Source organism: Galeopterus variegatus, unplaced genomic scaffold, assembly GCF_000696425.1.
Source record: "Galeopterus variegatus unplaced genomic scaffold, G_variegatus-3.0.2 Scaffold1298, whole genome shotgun sequence".
Classification (NCBI taxonomy): Eukaryota; Metazoa; Chordata; class Mammalia; order Dermoptera; family Cynocephalidae; genus Galeopterus; species Galeopterus variegatus.
In genome coordinates, this window is record NW_007727409.1 from 207,384 (window position 1) to 220,192 (window position 12,809).

Sequence of the window (12,809 nt, forward strand, 5' to 3'; positions counted from 1 at the left end):
AAAAAAAAAAAAAAAAAAAAAAAAAAAAAAAAAAAATTAAAATTAAAATAAAGCCAAAGGCATAACAGTACCTGACTTCAAATTATACTATAAAGCTATAGTAACCAAGAAAGCATGGTACTGGCATAAAAATAGACAGTCAACCAGTGGAACAGAGTAGAGAACCCAGAAATCACCTCTCAGTCTGATAGCCATCTGATATTTGAAGAAGGCAACAAAAACCTACATCAGGGAAAAGACTGCCTCTTCAATAAGTGGTGCTGGGAAAATCGGATATCCATAAGCAGAAGAGTGAAACTAGACATGCACCTCTCACCATATACTAAAATCAACTGAAAATGGATTAAGTACTTAAGTGTAAGACCCGAAACTGTAAAATTACTAAAGGAAAATATAGGTGAAACACTTCAGGAACTGGGTCTGGGCACAGACTTTATGAACATGAGCTTGAAAGCACAAGCAACAAAAGAAAAAATAAACAAGTGGGACTATACCAATCTAAAAAGCTTCTGCACAGCGAAGGAAACAATCAACAGAGTAAAACAATAACCTGCAGAGTGGGAGAAAATTTTTGCTAAGTATGCATCCAACAAGTGATTAATATCCAGAATATACAAGGAACTCAAGCAATTACACAGTAAAAAAACCCAAATAACCCAATTAAAAAATGGGCAAAGCAGCTGAATAGACATTTTTCAAAGGAAGACATACAAATGGCTAACAGGTACATGAAAAAATGCTCAATATCACTAGTTGTCAGGGCAATGCAAATTAAAACCACATTGAGATATCACTTCACCCCAGTTAGACTGGCTATAATAAAAAATAATGAGAATAACAAACGCTGGTGAGGATGTGGAGAGAAGGGAATGCACCTACACTGTTGGTGGAACAGCAAATTAGTACCACCACTGTGAAAAACAGTATGGAGGTTTCTCAAACAACTACAGATAGATCCTCCATACAATCCAGCAATCCCACTTCTGAGTATATACCCATAGGAATGGAAATCATCGTGTTGAAGGGACACTGGCATCCCATGTTTATCACAGCTCTGTTCACAATATAGATATGGAACCAACCTAAATGTCCATCGACGGACGACTGGATAAGGAAAATGTGGTATATATACACCATGGAATATTACTGTGCCATTAAAAGGAATGAAATTCTGCCATTTGCAACAACATGGATGGGCTCGGAGAAACTTATGTTGAGTGAAATAAGCAAAGCACAGAGGGATGAATACCGCATGTGCTCACTCATAAGTGGGAGCTAAGAAAGAAAGAAGGAAGGAAAGAGAGACCACAGTGGTGCATTGCATTTGCAGAGGGAGAAAGCATAACTAGGGTTACAAAGTGGAGTTGGGGGAAGGAGGACGGGGAGGGAGGTTGGTGATAATTGGGTGGGGGACGCGGGGTATAATCGCAATTTGTGGTAATGGGCGTACTGCCAGTGTGGATCTGGTCATCACATCTTGGGTATGAGTGGTGACAATCAGCTTTGTACCCCATGAATATTTATAACCAATAATAAAAAAGTAACTAAAATATGTAAAAAAAAAAAAAAAAACCCAATGAAACCGAAAGCAGTTTCTTTTAAAAAATCAATAAAATTTATAAAACTCTATTTAGACTGACCATGACAAAGGAAGTGAAGACACAATTTACTAGACTCAGGAATGAAAGAGGGGAACATCATTACAGATCCCAGAGACATTAAATGGATAATGGGGGAATATTATGAACAACTTGATGCCAGTAAATCCAGCAACATGGATAAAATGGACAAATGATCTGAAAGACACAAACTACCAAAGTTCACTCTAGAAGAAATAGTTAACCTGAGCATCCCCATTACTAAAAAAGAAATTAAATTTTTGTTTACAGATTTTCCCACTAAGTAAACTCATGGCACAGATGGCTTCACTGACAAATTCTACCAAACATTTACAGAAAAAATAATACAAATTCTGCACAAACTTTTCCAGAATATAGAAGAAGAGGGACATTTCCTAACTAACGGTATGTGGTCAGCATTACTCTTATACCCAAACAAGTAAAGAAAAAAAAAAAAAACAAAAAAACCCTACAGACCAATATCTTTCATGAATATAGATGCAAAAATTCTTAACAAAATTTTAGCAAATCATCAAATACATCATGGGCAAGTGATTTATTCCAAGAATATGGGGCAGTTTGGGAGTGGGAGGGGGAAGGGGAGAGATTGGATAAGGGGCATAAAGAATAAGTGTGATTTGTAACAATGAATATGGTAATAAAGAATAAAAGAAAAAAGAATACAGGGCGGTTTTAACATTTGAATACCAATTGTTGTAATTCATCATATTAAAAGATTAAAAAAATAACAAACCATACGGTTATTTCAATAGATTTAGAAAAAGCATTTTACAGAATCCAACATCTCTTCATGATAAAAAAAAAATTCAGCAAACCAGGGGAAAAAAAGGGAATCTCTTCAAGCTGTTAAAGAACATCTACAAAAACATGTAACATCATACTTACGGTGAATGACTGAATACTTGCCCCCAAGATCCGGACCAAGGAAAGAATATCTGCTCTTCACTCATATTCGTTGTTTTACTGGAGATCCTAGGCAGTGGAATAAAGCAAGACAAAGAAATAAAAGGCATACAGAGTAGAAAGGAAGAAGTAAAACTCTCTTTATACTCAGATGACATGATAGTCTAGGTAGAGAATCCTAAGGAATTCACAAAAGAAGCCACTAGAACTAATAAATGAGTTTAGCAATGTTGCAGGATACAAGTTTAAGGCACAAAAACAAATTGCATTTCCATATACTAGCTGTGAACTATCTAAGATTCAATAAAAGAAAAATGCCATTTATTATAGCATCAAAATATATGAAATACTTAGAGGTAAAAATCTAACAAAATATGTGCAAGATCTGTGCACTGAAAAGTAGGAAGAGTTGCTGAACGAAATTACAAAAGACCTTAATAAATCGAGTGGTATATCATGAGCATGGATCTAAAGACTCAACATTGTTAGGATGTCAATACCCAAAATGATATGAGGATTTGATGCAATCCTAATCAAAATCTCATTAGATTTTTTTGTAGAAATTGACAAACTGATTCTAGAATTTATATGTTAATTTCAAAAACCTAGAATAGTCAAATACAATTTTGAATAAGGAAAATAATGTTGGAATACTTACAACAACTGACTTCAAGACTTATAAAGCTACAGTGATCAAGACAGTGTGGTATTGGCATGAATATAGGTGAATAGATCAATGGAACAGAATAGAGTCCAAATATAGGCCCACAGAGTTGATTTTTGACAAAGATGCCAATGCAACTCATTAGAGGAAGGATAGTATTTTCAACAAATGGTGCTCAAATGATTAGATATTCATATGCAAAAAATACATATGAACTTTGATGCATGCCTCTTTCCATACAAAAATTAACTCAAAATGGTCATATCCCTAAATAGAAAACCTAAAGCCATAAAACCTCTGGAAGAAAACATAGCAGAATATCTTTTTTTTTTTTTAAACCTTGATTTAGGCACACATTTCTTATATATAACTCCAAAAGCATGGTCTAAAAGAATACATCGGTAAATTGGACTTTGTCAAAACTAAAATCTTCTGTTTTTAGAAAGACGCTTTTAAGAGAATAAAAAGACAAGACACAGACTGGGATAAAAAATTTGCAAATCTATACTCAACAAAGGATTTGTATCCAAAATATATAAAGATCTTTCAAAAGCTGAATAGGTCAGTAACCATTAAACAAGTCAAAATGGTAGTAAAAAATAAAAATCCCCTCAAAAAAGGCGAAAATGACCTTATCATAGTTTTTGTTTAAGCCAGCCTTCAAAAAATATATAACCCCAACTTTCCTGGTGGTGCTAGGAAAATCTCACACATTTTTCGAAGCTGGAATAATCTTGAGATCCAAACCTGACTGAGACAGTACATAAAAAATTTTTTATAGGCTAATATTGATTGTAAGCATAAATGAAAAATCCTGCATAAAATACAAGCAGATTTATTCCCTAATAAATCTTTAAAAAATATGAACAAGTAAGTTCCCATTATTTCAAGAGTGGCTTAGAGAATCTGTTAACATAATTCACCACATTAATAGATAAAAAGGAGAAAAACCATATGATCATTTTAGTTGTAGAAAAGCAACTAAAATTCGATACCCATTCATAATTTGAAAACAAATGAAGAATAAAACACAGCAGATAACAGAAGTGAAAAAACAAAACCTATAGCAAACCTAGTGCCATTATTACCCGACACGATATTAGAAGTTTTAATGAATGCACTAACACAATAAAAATAAAAAAGGAATAAAGATTGAAAAAGAAGATAAAAATATAATTCACGGATGATATACCTATATTAAAAAAAATCTATGAGAATCTACAAGCTATGAAAAGAAGAGAATTCAATAAGGTTGCTAGATACAAGAGTCTCATATAAATATTGAGTTCCTACATAGTAGCAATTAACAGTTAAAATGTAATTTTAAAGAAGGATCTCATTTGTAATAGAATAAAACCCTACAAGGTATCTAGGAATAAATCTAAAGCCAATATTTTACTCAAAATAATATGTATAAATGATCCCATTTAAAATTTATTTTGATCTATCTGTATAATTATTTATACTTTGATCTCCATTCAATCAAAATTTTGAGTACTTACTATGTGCCAGGTACTTTTGTTAGGGCTGCTAAAAGATATAATGATAATAAAGACAAAGTTCTAGTCTTCATGAAATTTACATTCTCGAGGGAGGAAATGATAATAAGTAAACAACAAGAGAACTATATAGTATTGTGAAAATTGCTTGAAGAAAAATAAATCAGGTTAAGGGAATGGATGATGAAGGGGGTGGTATTTTAGAAAGAGTGATAGACAAAAAGGAGAAGACATATAACAGAGACCCAAATGAAGTGGAAGGTCTTGCCAAGGGGATGTCTTCGGGGGCAGGGAGAGCTTTCCAGTCAGAGAGCAGTAGGTGCAAAGGCCCTGAGGTGGCAAGAGCACAGCAGGTACAAAAACAGCAACACAAAGTCAATGTGGCTAGAGGAGTGAATGAGGTGGAGAATGGTGGGAGAAGAGGTTATGGAGTGACTCATGGTACTGATCAGAGGGCCTTCCTTGTAGGCCATCATGAGGAGTATGGATTTTCATTTGAGTAAGAAGGGGATGCCATTGGAAGGTTTTGAACAGAGGAGTGACGTAATTTGACTTGTGTTGTAAAAGGATCACTTTGGCTGGTCCGATGGTAGTGGGTTATCAGAACTCATTAACATTAGTGCCACTAAAGTTGGTATACAATCCCCCACTGCTAAACCTGACTGACTTAAACAAACAAAAAAAAATTAAAAGGATCACTTGGACTTCTGTGTTGTGAATAGAATATAAGGTGGCAAGAGTAGAATCAGGAAGAGCAGTTAGGAGAATATTGCAGTAATTCAGGTGATAGATGGTGGGTGTCTAGGAATGGTGTGGTGGTGGCGGAAAAGGTGAGAAGTGGATTAGTCCTGGTTATCTTTTGAAGAGAAAGCAAAATGAGTTTCTAGTAGTTTGGATGTTGGGGTGTGAGAAACAAAAAAACAAACAAATAAACAAAAACCAAAACAAGTCAAAGAGAACTGGGGATAGAATTAGAGTTAAAGTTATGGCCAAGGAATTTTGGCTTGAGTAACTGGAAGGACAGTTTTCCATTAACTGAGATGGGGCATGTTGGGGGTAAAACAAGATTTTAAGGAAAAGTCAGGGGTTCAATGCAGAACATATTAAGTTTGAGACATCTATTAGACATCTAAGTTGTGGGCCGGCCCGGTGGCGCACTGGATAAGTGCGCCGCTTGGGAAGCGCGGCGGCGCTCCCGCCCGAGGGTTCGGATCCCACATACAGACCGGTTCCCACTCACTGGCTGAGCGAGGCGCGGGGGCGACGCCGAGGGTTGCGATCCCGTTGCCGGTCCCCGGTCCGGTACGGGGGCAACACTGAGGGTTGCGATCCATTGCCGGACACGGAAAAAGACAAAAAGACAGAAAAAAAAAAAAAAAAAAAAAAAGACATCTAAGTTGAGATCTCAAGAAAGCAGTTAGATATGTGATCTGGAGTTTAGGGGAGAAATTAGGTCTAGAGAGATGAGTTTGGAAGTCATCAGCTTATTGGAGGTAATTAAAACTATGAAACTGGATGAACTCATCTGGAGAATGAACATAGAAAAGAAAGGAAAAGAGGAATAAGGACTGAGCCCCTGAGTAGTTAAGTGTCATCTTAACCTTTTCTTTTTCGCACAGTTAGGTTTTTGCCTCTATGTGAGGGGCTCTATACATTTTCCTATTGAGCTTGGTATTCTAATTTTGTTAATGTCAGTGTGTTTCCCTATATTTTCTGTGGGAAACACAACTAAGTCCCTCGTCTCTGCCATCCTCAGCCTCTCACAGCTAGGTCGGTTAATTTCCTCACCTGTAATCAGCCCAGTCTCGGTTTCCAAAACAATTCATACTGGAAGCACCAAGAGTTTCAGAAATATCAAGATCAGGCTGGCCCGGTGGCGAGTGCGCCACTTGGGAGCACGGCAGTGCTCCCGCCGAGGGTTCGGATCCCACATACAGACCGGCGGCCACTCACTGGCTGAGCGAGGTGCGGGTGCAACACCGAGGGTTGCGATCCGCTGCCGGTCATGAAAAAAGACAAAAAGGAAAAAAAAATATATCAAGATATCCTTTAGTGGGGCTTAGGATCAAGTTGCTTTTTTTATTAGCTAGGACTAGAACTTTTCTCTCTAAGGCTGTGTATCTCCATTGGCAGAGGTGAAGGGCAAGCCCTGCCCAGCCCCCATTTCTCTCTTTCAACACTCACAGATGTGCCATGACTATCTCTTAAGGTTACCAGAGCTAAGCTCTTTATGCCCTTCAAGTTTGCTATCACAGTCATCACAAGAACCCTGGGACTCTGTGGTCATTATCCATGTGTCTCATGTTCTAATCCCAATACAGCTTTGTGTATTTCCCCAACCTATCCCTACATCTTAGTCCTCTTCAGATCTTGAAATCTTTCTATTGTGTCCTGTAAAACCATAGTCCAGATTTGCCCAGGATAATTCTAGCTTACCCATGCTGTGCTAATGTCCTGTCTGATTTAGCATCTGTCATTCTCAAAAGTATCCCAGATTGGATGATAAATGATAAGGTCATTTTATCTAGAACTCAAAGTCATCAGCAAAATCTCCTTTATCCTTTCAGTTTGCTGAAAAAAAATTTTTTTTTCTTTTGGCAGCTGGCCGGTACAGGGATTGAACCCTGGACCTTGGTGTTATCAGCACCACGCTCTAACCAACTGAGCTAACCAGCCAGCCCCACCCCACCCCCTACCCTTCACCTTCTTGATCTAACTCTAATATGGATTTACCCAATGACCTTACAGCCCACTCATATGGTGGTTATTTTTTCTCCCATAGCCTGAGGACCCTCACTGCCACTTTCAGATCATTCTCCCTTCTCCTCTCTAAGAATCCCCATCTTCAAATTCCCTGTCACAGGATATATTACCCACTATCCTACCTTGCTATATATCCCCAGGTGCCCCTCCAGTTTCTCCAAGATTTCAGCTTCTGTCTCACTGTCACTATGCCCAATTAATCCTGTCTTAATTCTTTGCGATTCCAATATCTCAATACCTGATCCTCGCAACACCCTAGCCACTTGATTCCTCTGAATTCCCTCTTGCAGTTTTGTCCTCCACCTAACTGCAGCCCCTTGCCTCCATCTTGTCATTACCAATAACTCCTATTTCTCTCCTACATCCCTGGAGCTAAACATGGCTGGAGAAAAACACAAAATGACACTCTCACTTTAAATTCAAGACCACGGACCTCAAGTGGGCACTTAATGTTGCCAGGAAATCACATAATATCCTAGTCCATTTATTCTGCTGGTTTCCTAGACAACTATTTCATACCTTCTCCTCTCCCTTCAAACCTCTAACACCTCCACACACATCCTCATTCTCAGCTCATGACCTTGCTTCCGGTTTCACGGAGAAAATAGAGGCAATCAGAAAACAAAGCCCACGTATTTCTACCACTGCATCTGCTCAGCTAGAGTGTAGTATAAATCTGTATATATACTGACCCTTTCTTCTATTCCTATGGGTGAACTGTCCCCACTCCTAGCTAGGTCAACCCCTCCACTTGTTCACTATATCCCATCCCCTTCTGGCAGTTCTCTCCCGCCCCTGTGGTATACATTTTTTTTTTTTTCCCTCTACAGGTTCTTTCTCATCAGCTTCAACCGTGCTATTATTGCTCCCATCAAATCACTTAAAAAAACTTCTTTCGAGGCACTGTTCCTGGCTCATTACCCACCCCATTTCTTTGCTCCCCTTTACAGCAAAATTCCTCACTAAAATTGTCTATATTCAACGTCTACAATTACTCTTCTCCCATTCTTTTTTTTTAAACGTTTTAATTTGAAATAATTATAGATCCACAGGAAGTTGCAAAAATAGTACAGAGAGGTCGTTTGTAAACTTCACCTAGATTCCCTCAATAGTTACATCTTACAAACTATAGTACAATATTAAATTCAGGAAGGAAATTGACATTGATACAATGTGTGTGAATAATTCTATGCCATTTTACTATGTATGCAGATTTGTGTAACTACCACATCAATCAAAATACAGAACTATTCCATTGCCAGGAAGATCTCTTTCCTGCTATGCCTTTATAGCCACACCCATTCCCCTCCTACCCACCATCTCTAACCCCTAGCAACCACTAATTTGTTCCCCATCTCTGTAATTTTCTCATTTAGAAAATGTTACATAAATGGAATCCTACAATATGTGACCTTTGGAGATTGCCTTTTTGCGCTCATCATAATGTCCTTGAGATCCATTTGTTAATGCATGTATCAATCGTTTTTTACCTTTCCCCCCTTTTCTTTGTGTTTTGTACAAAAGGGGGATGGCAGAGCACAGGGGCAGCCTCAGCATCCCCGGAGCTAGAAGTGGGTAGCGACACCGTGCGTCTGCAACAGGTCTTTCAGAACAATGTCAAGTGTGGTGCCGATCTTTCTGGACAGCTCGTCACACACTCCATGGTGCCGAGGCAAAGGCAGAGGTCAAGCAGCTCCCTGTCGAAGACGCTCCGCACTGTGTTCTCTAGGATGCAATGGTCCACGCGTAGCAGCATCTGGAAAGCGCAGGTCTTGAGGCAAGTGTGGTGGGGTCGCGTGGTGGTTAACGAGTTCCGCAGCATCAGCAGTCGCTGGTAGTCTCCTTCACCCACAGCAGAAGCCTGATGCCACCATCCAGTATGTTCTCCCACACCACCGACTTTTTGGTGGGCCCTTCGGTGACTCCCTGGCACAGGATCCTTCAGAATGTGCCCACCTGGAAGTCTGTCCAGCAAAGCAGGCACACGCCCCTGAAACTCTTCTTGGCTTCTGGCAGGTACATGTACACCATGAGGCTGCAGTCTCAGTCAAACACCAGAACATCATGTGGGCGTTGCCCACCGTGAATTCCACGCTGTACACCTTGAGGAGCTTGGCGTCCCGGGACATGAGGCTCAGTGTCTTGCTCTCCTCCTTGTAGTGTGGTAGTGATGTACTCTTCACGACGTCCGTGGCCAGGATGAAATTCTTCACGCTGCTCATCTGGTGGATGTACAGCTGGGTGTCGATCAAGGCTATGCCATCAGTTCGCAGGCTCCCAGGATCCACAGGAAGCTCTTCTGGCCAATGGCTGATACCAGGTGGCCTTTGCAATGACACAGGGCAGTCATGGGCCCCTTCTGTTCCTTCTCAGACAGGACCTTGAACTTGTTCTTGGTCATAGGGTGAGTGTATGTTTAGTTTATTTAAAAACTGATAAAATATTTTCCAGAGCAACTATACCATTTTACACCTCCACCAGAAATGTATGAAATGTATCCAGTTTTTCTGCATCCTGGCCAGCATACAGTATTATCACTGTTTTACTAGTTTAGCTGTTGTAGTAGAGGTATAATGATATGTCATTATAGTCTTAATTTGCATTTCCCTAATGGCTAGTGATGTTGAACATCTTTTTATGTGTTTATTTGTCAACTTTTCAGTGAAATGCCTCCTCATGATTTTTGCTCACTTTCCAATTGAATTGTTTGGGCTTTTCTTACTGCTCAACTTTGAATATATTCTATTCTTTCTGCACTTAAAAAACATTGGGCCGACCCTGTGGCTCATTTGGGAGAGTGTGGTGCTGGGAGCGCCGAGGCCCCGGGTTCGGATCCTATATAGGGATGGCTGGTGCGCTCACTGGCTGAGCGCGGTGTGGGGGGCACCAAGCCAAGGGTTACGATCCCCTTACCGGTCACAAAAAAAGAAAAAGAAAAAAAAAAAAAAAAAAAACCATTGTGCTACTACCTTCTGGACTCCATGATTTCTGATGAGAAATATGCCTTCATTCAAATTGTTTTTATTCCCTAGGTAAGGTGTCATTTCTAACTTGCTACTTTCAAGATTTTTTTTTTTTTCTTTAGTTTTCAAAAGTTTGTTGTTTCTTGGCATGAATTTCTCTGGGTTTACTTTGTTTGGGTTTGCTCAGCTATTGAATCTGAAAGTTTATGTATTTTCCCAAATTTTGGAAAATTTCAGTTCTTATTTCTTTGATTACATTTCCGGCTCCACATTTTTTCTCCTCTTCTTCTGGGTCTCCTATCAGAATGTTAGATCTCTTGTTATAGCTTCACAGGTCCCTCAGGCTCTGACCATTTTTTTCCACTCTATTTTTCTGTTGCTCAAACCAGATAATTTCTATTGTTCTATTGTCTGGTTCACTTACTGTTTCTTCCATATTCTCTATTTTGCTGTTGAGCCCATCCAATGAGTTTTTAAATTGTAGTTATTGTATTTTTCAATTCTAAACTTTGCATTTGGCTCTCCTTTATGTCATTTATTTCTTTGCTGAGATTGTCTATTTTTTAACTCATTTCAAGCCTGTTCATCATTGCTCTTTGAAGCGTTTTTATGTTGGATGCTTTAAAATCCTTGTAATATAATTCTGACATCTGTGTTACATAGGTCTTGGAGTCTGTTGATTGTTTTTTCTTATTTGGGATTCTCCTGGTTCTTGTTATGTCAGGTGATTTGCATTTGTATCCTGGATATTTTGGGTGTTATGTGATGAGACTCTGTATCTTATTCAGATCTGCTGTTTTAACTGGCCTCCTCTGACACCATGTCAGGAAGGGGGCACTGCCTCATTACTGCCAGTTGGGGGTGGAAAACCACGTTGCTACCTTGTTTTCACCATGGGAAAGGAGAGGCACCTCATTTCTATTGAGAAGGGGTGAAAACCCGAGCTCTCCATTAGGCCTCAAATGACAGCACTCAAGCACTGAGTCATTCCTCAGGTTCCAAGGTCCCTAGTCCTTCTGCCTTCTTGTCATCATCTTTTAAAAATGTCCAGAGTTTTTCTTAGTAGGATGAATAGGAATGAGTGCATCACTCCATCTTGTGATGCACAAGGGAACTCAGAAGTTCCCTCTTTTCCATTTTCTCTTAAACCAACTCTCTTATCAAGCTTTCATCCTCCGTGACACTACCAAAAGAGATCTTGTAAAAGTCACTAGTGACTTCTACAATGCCACATCCAGTATTGTCCTCCTTTTATTTAACCTATCTCTGGCCCAGACCTCTCCCCTAAATTATAACTTGTACACCTAGCTGTCTATTTAATACCTTCGCTTGGATATCTAATATATATTTCAAATTTTAAAATGTTAAAAACTTAATTTTTGATTTCCACTCTCCTCAAATCCACTTGTCTTCATTATTCCCAATTGCTCAGGCTCCAAACCTTAGAATCATTTTTGACTTCTCTCTTTCTCTAATATCTCACATTCAATCCATCAGAAGACGCTGATGGTGCAACCTTGAAAATAAATGCACAATCTGACCACTTATGATGGCCCTTACAGCTATAACCTTGGGCCATGCTACCATTTTATCTCTTGCCTGGATTGCTGAAATAGCCTCCTAACTGGTGCTTCTCCATCCACCTTTTCCCTCTTAACACAGTAACCAGAGCAATTCTTTTAAGACAGAATTCAGATCTTATCATCCATTTTCTGAAACTCTCCCAGGGCTCCCAAGCCATAGCTCGAGCAAAGGTCAAAGTCCTTACAAAAGCCTGTGCAGCAGTCCATGATCTAGCCCACTCTTAGTTCTCTGACCCCTTTGTCAACTGTCATCTTCCTTGTTCACTCTTTTTCTACCACCCCAGCTGTTCCCAGGCATACCATGCATGCTTCCATCTAAGAGCCTTCCCACTTGCTTTCTTTCCACCTGAAATACTCTTCCTTCAGATACAAGCATAGCCTACTCCCTCACTTCCTTCAAGTTTTTTTCTCAAGTGTCACCTTCTCAAGTGCCCCCTTTTCTGATTTCCAATTATCCTGTTTTAAGTTGGAACCCTCTTTAAGTTGGATCTCTTTATACATCCCTTCACATCTTAATTTTTTCATAGCACTTACCTCCTACGTATATTATATAATATTCTTATTGATCTTCTTCATCATCTGTCTTCACCCGTCCCTCAAAAGTGTAAGCTCAGCAAGGGCATGGACCCCTGTCTTTTTGGTCACCGCTGTATTTTCTGCACCTGGAACAGTGTATGGCACATGTTAAATGCCTAATGTATAAATAAATGAATATATCACCTAACTCTGGTTGTAGTGTCCCTGTACTATTTGGTAGTGGCCATTTCTTTTTTTTTTTTTTTTTTTTTTTTTTT

The 12,809-nt window shown here is 39.2% G+C and overlaps 1 non-coding gene and 1 pseudogene across 1 annotated transcript; both read right to left on the reverse strand.

Annotated features, from left to right (window-relative positions):
- Positions 1–7,308: 7,308 nt before the first annotated feature.
- Positions 7,309–7,382, reverse strand: TRNAI-GAU. Its single transcript has one exon. It is a non-coding gene; the product is annotated as a tRNA-Ile (tRNA).
- Positions 7,383–9,034: 1,652 nt separating this feature from the next.
- On the reverse strand, positions 9,035–10,452 carry LOC103593197 (annotated as a pseudogene).
- Between the last annotated feature and the right edge of the window lie 2,357 nt (positions 10,453–12,809).